This window comes from Saimiri boliviensis, chromosome 21, assembly GCF_048565385.1.
Source record: "Saimiri boliviensis isolate mSaiBol1 chromosome 21, mSaiBol1.pri, whole genome shotgun sequence".
NCBI classification, from domain to species: Eukaryota; Metazoa; Chordata; class Mammalia; order Primates; family Cebidae; genus Saimiri; species Saimiri boliviensis.
Window position 1 is genome coordinate 13,645,606 of NC_133469.1, and position 6,412 is coordinate 13,652,017.

General features: G+C 49.9%; 1 long non-coding RNA gene across 1 annotated transcript; it reads left to right on the forward strand.

Annotated features, from left to right (window-relative positions):
• The first annotated feature begins 1,869 nt into the window (after positions 1-1,869).
• Positions 1,870-5,981, forward strand: LOC141582607 (uncharacterized). The gene is made up of 4 exons (XR_012515478.1): positions 1,870-1,977; positions 2,608-2,818; positions 4,740-4,844; positions 5,690-5,981. It is a non-coding gene; the product is annotated as an uncharacterized LOC141582607 (long non-coding RNA).
• The last annotated feature ends 431 nt before the right edge of the window (positions 5,982-6,412 follow it).

Sequence of the window (6,412 nt, forward strand, 5' to 3'; positions counted from 1 at the left end):
AGGATCTGGGATTATAGGCATGCATCACCCGCCTGGCTAATTTTTGTGTTATTAGTAGAGATGGGATTTCGCCATGTGGCCAGGTTGGTCTCAAACTCCTGACCTCAAGTGATCTGCCCGCCTTGACCTCCCAAAGGGCTGGCATTACAGGCGTGAGCCACGATGCCCAGCTTACCCAGTCTTCAGTCACCTCTTTAAAGACTTTATCTCCAAATATGGTCACATCCTGAGATACTGGGGGTTAGGACATCAACATACGGATTTTTGGGGAACGCATGTCAGTCCATGGCAGAGAAGCAGGGGTACAGTTTTGATTGAAATGTTATATACATGAAGAATTGTATGCAGAGTAAGCACAAGTACACTGATATTTTTAGGAGAGGATGTTGAAGGGAGACTTTTTTTTTTGAGACAGAGTCTCGCTCTGTTGCCCAGGCTGGAGTGCAATGGCGCGATCTTGGCTCACTAACCTCCGCCTCCCAGGTTCAAGCGATTCTCCTGCCTCAGCCTCCTGAGTAGCTGGGATTACAGGCATGTGCCACCACGCCCGGCTAATTTGTATTTTTAGTAAAGACAGGGTTTCTCTATGTTGGTCAGGCTGTTCTGGAACTCCCGACCTCAGGTGATCTGCCCACCTCAGCCTCCCAAAGTGCTGGGATGACAGGCGTGAGCCACCGCTTGAAGGAGGACTTTGAAGTGTCTTATGAGAGTTGTCCAGGGGATCAGCAAGGGAAGGGCATCCCAGACAGAGAGCCCCCAAAGCAAGAGTGCAGAGGTGTCAAAGACCCTGTGTGTTTGGAGAGCAGTGGACGTGGTGGAGTTTGGGTTTGGGGGAAGGTGGGAGGGCCAAGATTTGGGCCCTTGGGCACCATCCTGTAGGCTATGGGTAGTGGGGTCAGCGAACCGAGTGGCAGGAAGAGAATTTAAACATTTCTGTTAAGTTTCCTGTGGCAGCTGTAACAAACGACCACAACCTTGGTGGCTTAAAACAACATAAATCGGCCAGGCACAGTGGCTCATGCCTGGAATCTCAGCACTTCGGGGGGCCGAGGTTGGCGGATCACGAGGTCAGGAGTTCGAGACCATCCTGGCCCACATGGCAGGACTGAAACCCCATCTCTATTAAAATAAAAAAATTAGCCTGTGGTCCCAGCTACTGGGAAGGCTGAGGCAGGGGAATCACTTGAACCTGGGAGGCGGAGGTTATAGTGAGCCGAGATCACGTCACTGTACTCCAGCCTGGTGACACAGCAAGACTCCATCTTAAAAATAACCCACCACCACCACCACCATCACCACCAACAACAAATTTACTCTGTCCATGCCAGGTGCAGGGCTCTTGCCTGTGGTCCCAGCACTTTGGGAGGCTGAGGCAGGAGGATTGCCTGAGCCCAGTAGTTGGAGACCAGCTTGGGTAACATAGTGTGACCCTCATCTCTACAAAAAACTTTTAAAAATTAGCTGGATATGGTGGTGGGTGTGCGCTGGGAGTCTCAGGTACTTGGGAGGCTGAGGTGGGAGAATCACTTGAGCCCAGCAGGTGAAGGCTGCAGTGAGCTATGATCACATCAGTGTACTCCAGCCAGGGCAATAGAGCGAGACCCTGTCTCTAAAAAAAAAAAAAAAAATTAAAAAAACAAACTGGTTAGTTCTGGAATCCAGAAGTCTGAAATCAAGGCGTTGGAGGTGACCCACCCCGCTCCCTCTGAAGGGCCAGGGGCAAATCCTTCCCAGCCTCTTCCCGCTCTGGCGGCTCCAGGTGTCCTTGTCTGTGACAGCCTCACTCCTGCCTCTGCCACCGTTTCTGGGTAGCTCCCTCTGTGTCAGCTGCGTCTCTTCTTTTTCGCTCTTGTCACCAGGCTGGAGTGCTGTGGCGCCATCTCCGCTCCCTGCAACCTCCGCCTCCCGGGTTCAAGCGATTCTCCTGCCTCAGTCTCCCAAGTGGCTGGGATTACAGGCACCTACCACTATCCCTGGGTAATTTTTTTTAATTTACATTTTTAGTAGAGATTGGGTTTTGCTGTGTTGGCCAGGCTGGTCTCAAATTCCTGACCTCAGGTGATCCGCCACAGCCTCGGCTTCCCAAAGTGCTGGAATTACAGGCGTGGGCCACCGGCGCCCAGGAGATCCGTATCTTCATTACATCCGCGAAGACTCTTCTCCAAATAAGGCCACATTCCCAGGTTCCAGGAGAAAGTGTCTTTTACAGGAGGGTCACCGGTCAACCCGCTGCAAAATCCCCAGGCAGCGCTCTCCGGCACGTTCCTCTCCTCCTCGGGGCCCCCCGCCCCTCCGGTCCAGCCTCCTTGAGTAGGAACTGTGTGATCCCCATTCACCTTTCCACCCCCAGGGCCCAGAGGGGTCAATCTGTTTGCAGATAGAACTTCCTCTCTTCTTCCCTCCCTCCGGTAACTGAGGCCACCAGAGGCCTGAACTGGCTGCACCGACGGGACGAGGGCGCCACCGTGTGTCCAGCTTGGAGCAGTGCGGTCGCAGGCTTGAGCCCAGCCCCTGCCCTGCTGACAGCCACTTACAGAACGCCAGTCACTCCACACACATCAGTCCCCTTCCTCAGGGCCGCGAGATAAAGAGGGAATTACTCTCCAGCTTTTCAGATGCGGAGACTGAGCTCAGACCCTGCCAAGGTCACCCAGCCTTCAGCCGCCGCCCACCCGAAAGCCACACCCACGCCGTGCTGCGGACAGACAAAACCCAGACGACCTCTGCTTGGCTCTGGGTGTGAATCTTCAGACTGCTCGGGGTGTCCTGTTTCCTCTTCTGTAAAGTGGGGATGGAGCCAATGACCTCCCCTTGCCAGGTAGTTCCTTCCCCGTCTCTGGCCCGGAGAGAAACCTGTAGACCCCTGAGGATTTGGCTGAGGTGTCCTGTGGGTCTTGGGGGGAATGAATTGTGGGGGAACACCGTTCTGAGTACTTTCCAAACATTGGTCTTTTTGAATGTTTTGGTGGTGTTTTTCTCTAAACATTTACATAGGTGTGAACTATTTAGTGATTTTAAAAATATGCTTACGGGGTTAAAACTTTACGGAGGGCTGGGTGCAGTGGCTCATGCTTGTAATCCCAACCCTTTGGGAGGCCATGGTGGGTGGATCACTTGAGTTCAGGAGTTCGAGACCAGGTAGGCCAGCATGGTGAAACCCTGTCTATACTAAAAATACAAAAAGTAGCCAGGCACGGTGGGGCATGCCAATAATCCCAGCTACTCAGGAGGCTAAGGCAGGAGAATCGCTTGAACCTGGGAAGTGGAGGTTGCAGTGAGCTGAGATCGTGCCACTGTACTCCAGCCTGGGCGACAGAGCGAGACTCTGTCTCAAAAAACAAAATGAAACTAATTTTATGTAGTACTCCAGTTCCCCTCTAAAAGACGACAGCTGGCTGAGCACAGTGGCTCACGCCTATAATCCCAGCACTTTGGGGAAGCCAAGGCAGGAGGTTCACTTGAGGCCAGGTCTTTGAGACCAGCCTAGGCAACATGGTGAGACCCTATCTCTATTAAAAAAAAAAAAAAGTCTGGGTGTCGTGGCTCACGCCTGTAATCCCAACACTTCAGGAGGCTGAGGTGGGGCGGATCACCTGAAGTCAGGAGTTTGAGACCAGCCTGGCCACACAGTGAAACCCCTACTAAAAGTAGAAAAATTAGCTGGGTCTGGTGGGAGGCACCTGTAATCCCAGCTACTCCAGAGGCTGAGGCAGGGAGAAGTGCTTGAACCGGGAGGCAGAGGTTGTGGTGAGCCGAGATCGCACCACGGCACTCCAGCCTGGCCAACAGAGTGAGACTCCATCTCAAAAAAAATAAAAGTAATAAATGAAAACCAACAGCTAATGGCAGTTTCCTCCGTATTCTCCCAGAGATGATCTGGGATGATTTATATATGCATATGTGTGTATGTGTGTATAAGTAAAGATTGTGTGCAGATACACACACCACACACACATTCCCCTATGTCTTTTCTAAAACAAATGGTGGCACGTGGCATACACTTCTGTACTTTCTTTTGCCACCTAATGACATTTTTGCATTTATTTTGCATATGATTACCTACAGTTGACCTTTGAGGGTTGTATTAGTTTGGGCTGCCTTAACAACCTACTGCAGACCTCAGGGCTGAAGCGGCAGAAATTGATTTCTTCACAGTCTGGAGGTTGGAAGTTCAAGATCAAGGGATGACCTCTCTCCTTGGCTTTCGGATGGCCGCCCTCCTGTCATCTTTCCTCTGTATACTTCTGTGTCCAAATCTCCTCTTCCTGTAAGAAGCGAGGGTACAATTTTGATCGACAGTATATATATGAAATAAGTGTATACAGAGTGAGCTCGGCATGTAGCCAGCAACCAAATAAAGACCTAAAACATACTGGATTAGGGTTTGTCCTAAAGACCTCATTTTGACTTTTTTTTTTGAGACAGGGTGTCACTCTGTTGCCCTGGCTGGAGTGCAGTGGTGAGATCTTGGCTCACTGCAACCTCCGTCTCCCAATTCAAGTGATTCTCCTGACTCAGCCTCTTGAGTAGCTGGGATTCCAGGCATGCCCTTCCACGCCCAGCTAATTTTTGTATTTTTAGTAGAGACAAAGTTTCACCTGTTGGTCAGGCTGGTCTCGAACTCCCGTCCTTAAGTGCTCTCTCAGCCTCCCAAAGTGCTGGGATTACAGGTGTGAGCCACTGCACCCATCCTCTCCTTTTGACTTAGTCACCTCTTTCTGTTTTGTTTTTGTTTTTAGAGACAGTCTCGCTCTGTTGCCCTGGCTGGAGTGCAGTGGCACAATCACAGCTCACTGTAGTCTTGACCTCCTGGACTCAAGCCGTCCTCCTGCCTCAGCCTCCAGGTTAGCTGGACATACCACCACCACACCTGGTTAATTTGTATTGGGGGGGGTCTCACTATGGTGCCAGGCTGGCTCGAACTCCTGGGCTCAAGCCATCCTTATACTTCAGCCTCCTAAAGTGCTAGGGTTACAGTGCCAGTCTTTTTTTTTTGTTGACACAGAGTCTTGCTTATTTGCCCAGGCTAGAGTGGAATGGCTCAGTATCAACTCACTGCAACCTCTGCCTCCTGGGTTCAAGCAATTCTTCTGCTTCAGCCTCCTGAGTAGCTGGGATTACAGGCATGCACCAACACACCCAGCTAATTTTTGTGGTTTTTTTTTTTTTTTTTTTTTTTTTTTTAGACGGAGTTTCGCTCTTGTTACCCAGGCTGGAGTGCAATGGCGCGATCTCAGCTCACCGCAACCTCCGCCTCCTGGGTTCAGGCAATTCTCCTGCCTCAGCCTCCTGAGTAGCTGGGATTACAGGCACGCGCCACCACGCCCAGCTAATTTTTTTTTTTGTATTTTTAGTAGAGACGGGGTTTCACCATGTTGACCAGGATGGTCTTGATCTCTCGACCTCGTGATCCACCCGCCTCGGCCTCCCAAAGTGCTGGGATTACAGGCTTGAGCCACTGCCCCTGGCAGAACTTTCTTTCTTTCTATGTGGCTGAATGATATGTTTATCCACTCACCCATTTATGTGCATTTGGGTCATTTACGCTTTTTTTCTATTATGAATAATGCTGCTGTGAACATTGTGTGTGAGTGTCTATGTGGGCATGTATTTTCAATTCTCTTGGGTACGTTATACCTAGGAGTGAAGCGGCTGGGTCATATGGTAACTCTATATTTAACTTTTTGAGGAACTGCTAAGCCGTTTCCCAAAGCGACCGAGCCATTGCGCATTCCCACCAACAATGTGTGAGGAGCTCGTTTCCCTGCATTCTGGTGAGCGCTTGCTTTGTTTGTCTTTTTGATGCCGACCGTCTTAGTGGGCGCGAGGTGGTATCGCATTGTGGTTTGGATCTGCGTTTCCGAGTTACTCATATGTAATAACGTTCTGTGGTTTTCAGTGTACGGATCTCACACATCTTTTGTTTGGTGCCTAAGAAGTTGATGTTTGATGCTTCCATAAATGGCTTCATTTTAAAAATAGACATTCTTTAGTTTTTAGAGCAGTTTTAGGTTCGTAGTAAAATTCAGCTGAAAGTATAGAGATTTCCCATATAACACCCACCCCCACCAACTTGGAATTCTCTGTGAACATCACACACCAGAGTGGCACATTCGCTGTAATGAGTGAAGGTACACAGATAGAGCCATCTTTACCACCCAAAGCTCATAGCTGACAAAGGCTTCATTGTAAACCCTTGATGTACATTCTGTGAAACTGACAAATTATAATGACATGTGTCCACCGTTACAGTATCATAGTCAAGAGTTTCACTGCCTAAAAATCCTCCGTCTTCCGCCTAATCATCCCTCCCTCCCCGGGGCCCCTGGCAAACACTCATCCTTTGACTGTCTCCTTGTTTTGCCTTTTCTGGAATATCATATACTTGAAATCACGCAGTATGTAGCCTGCT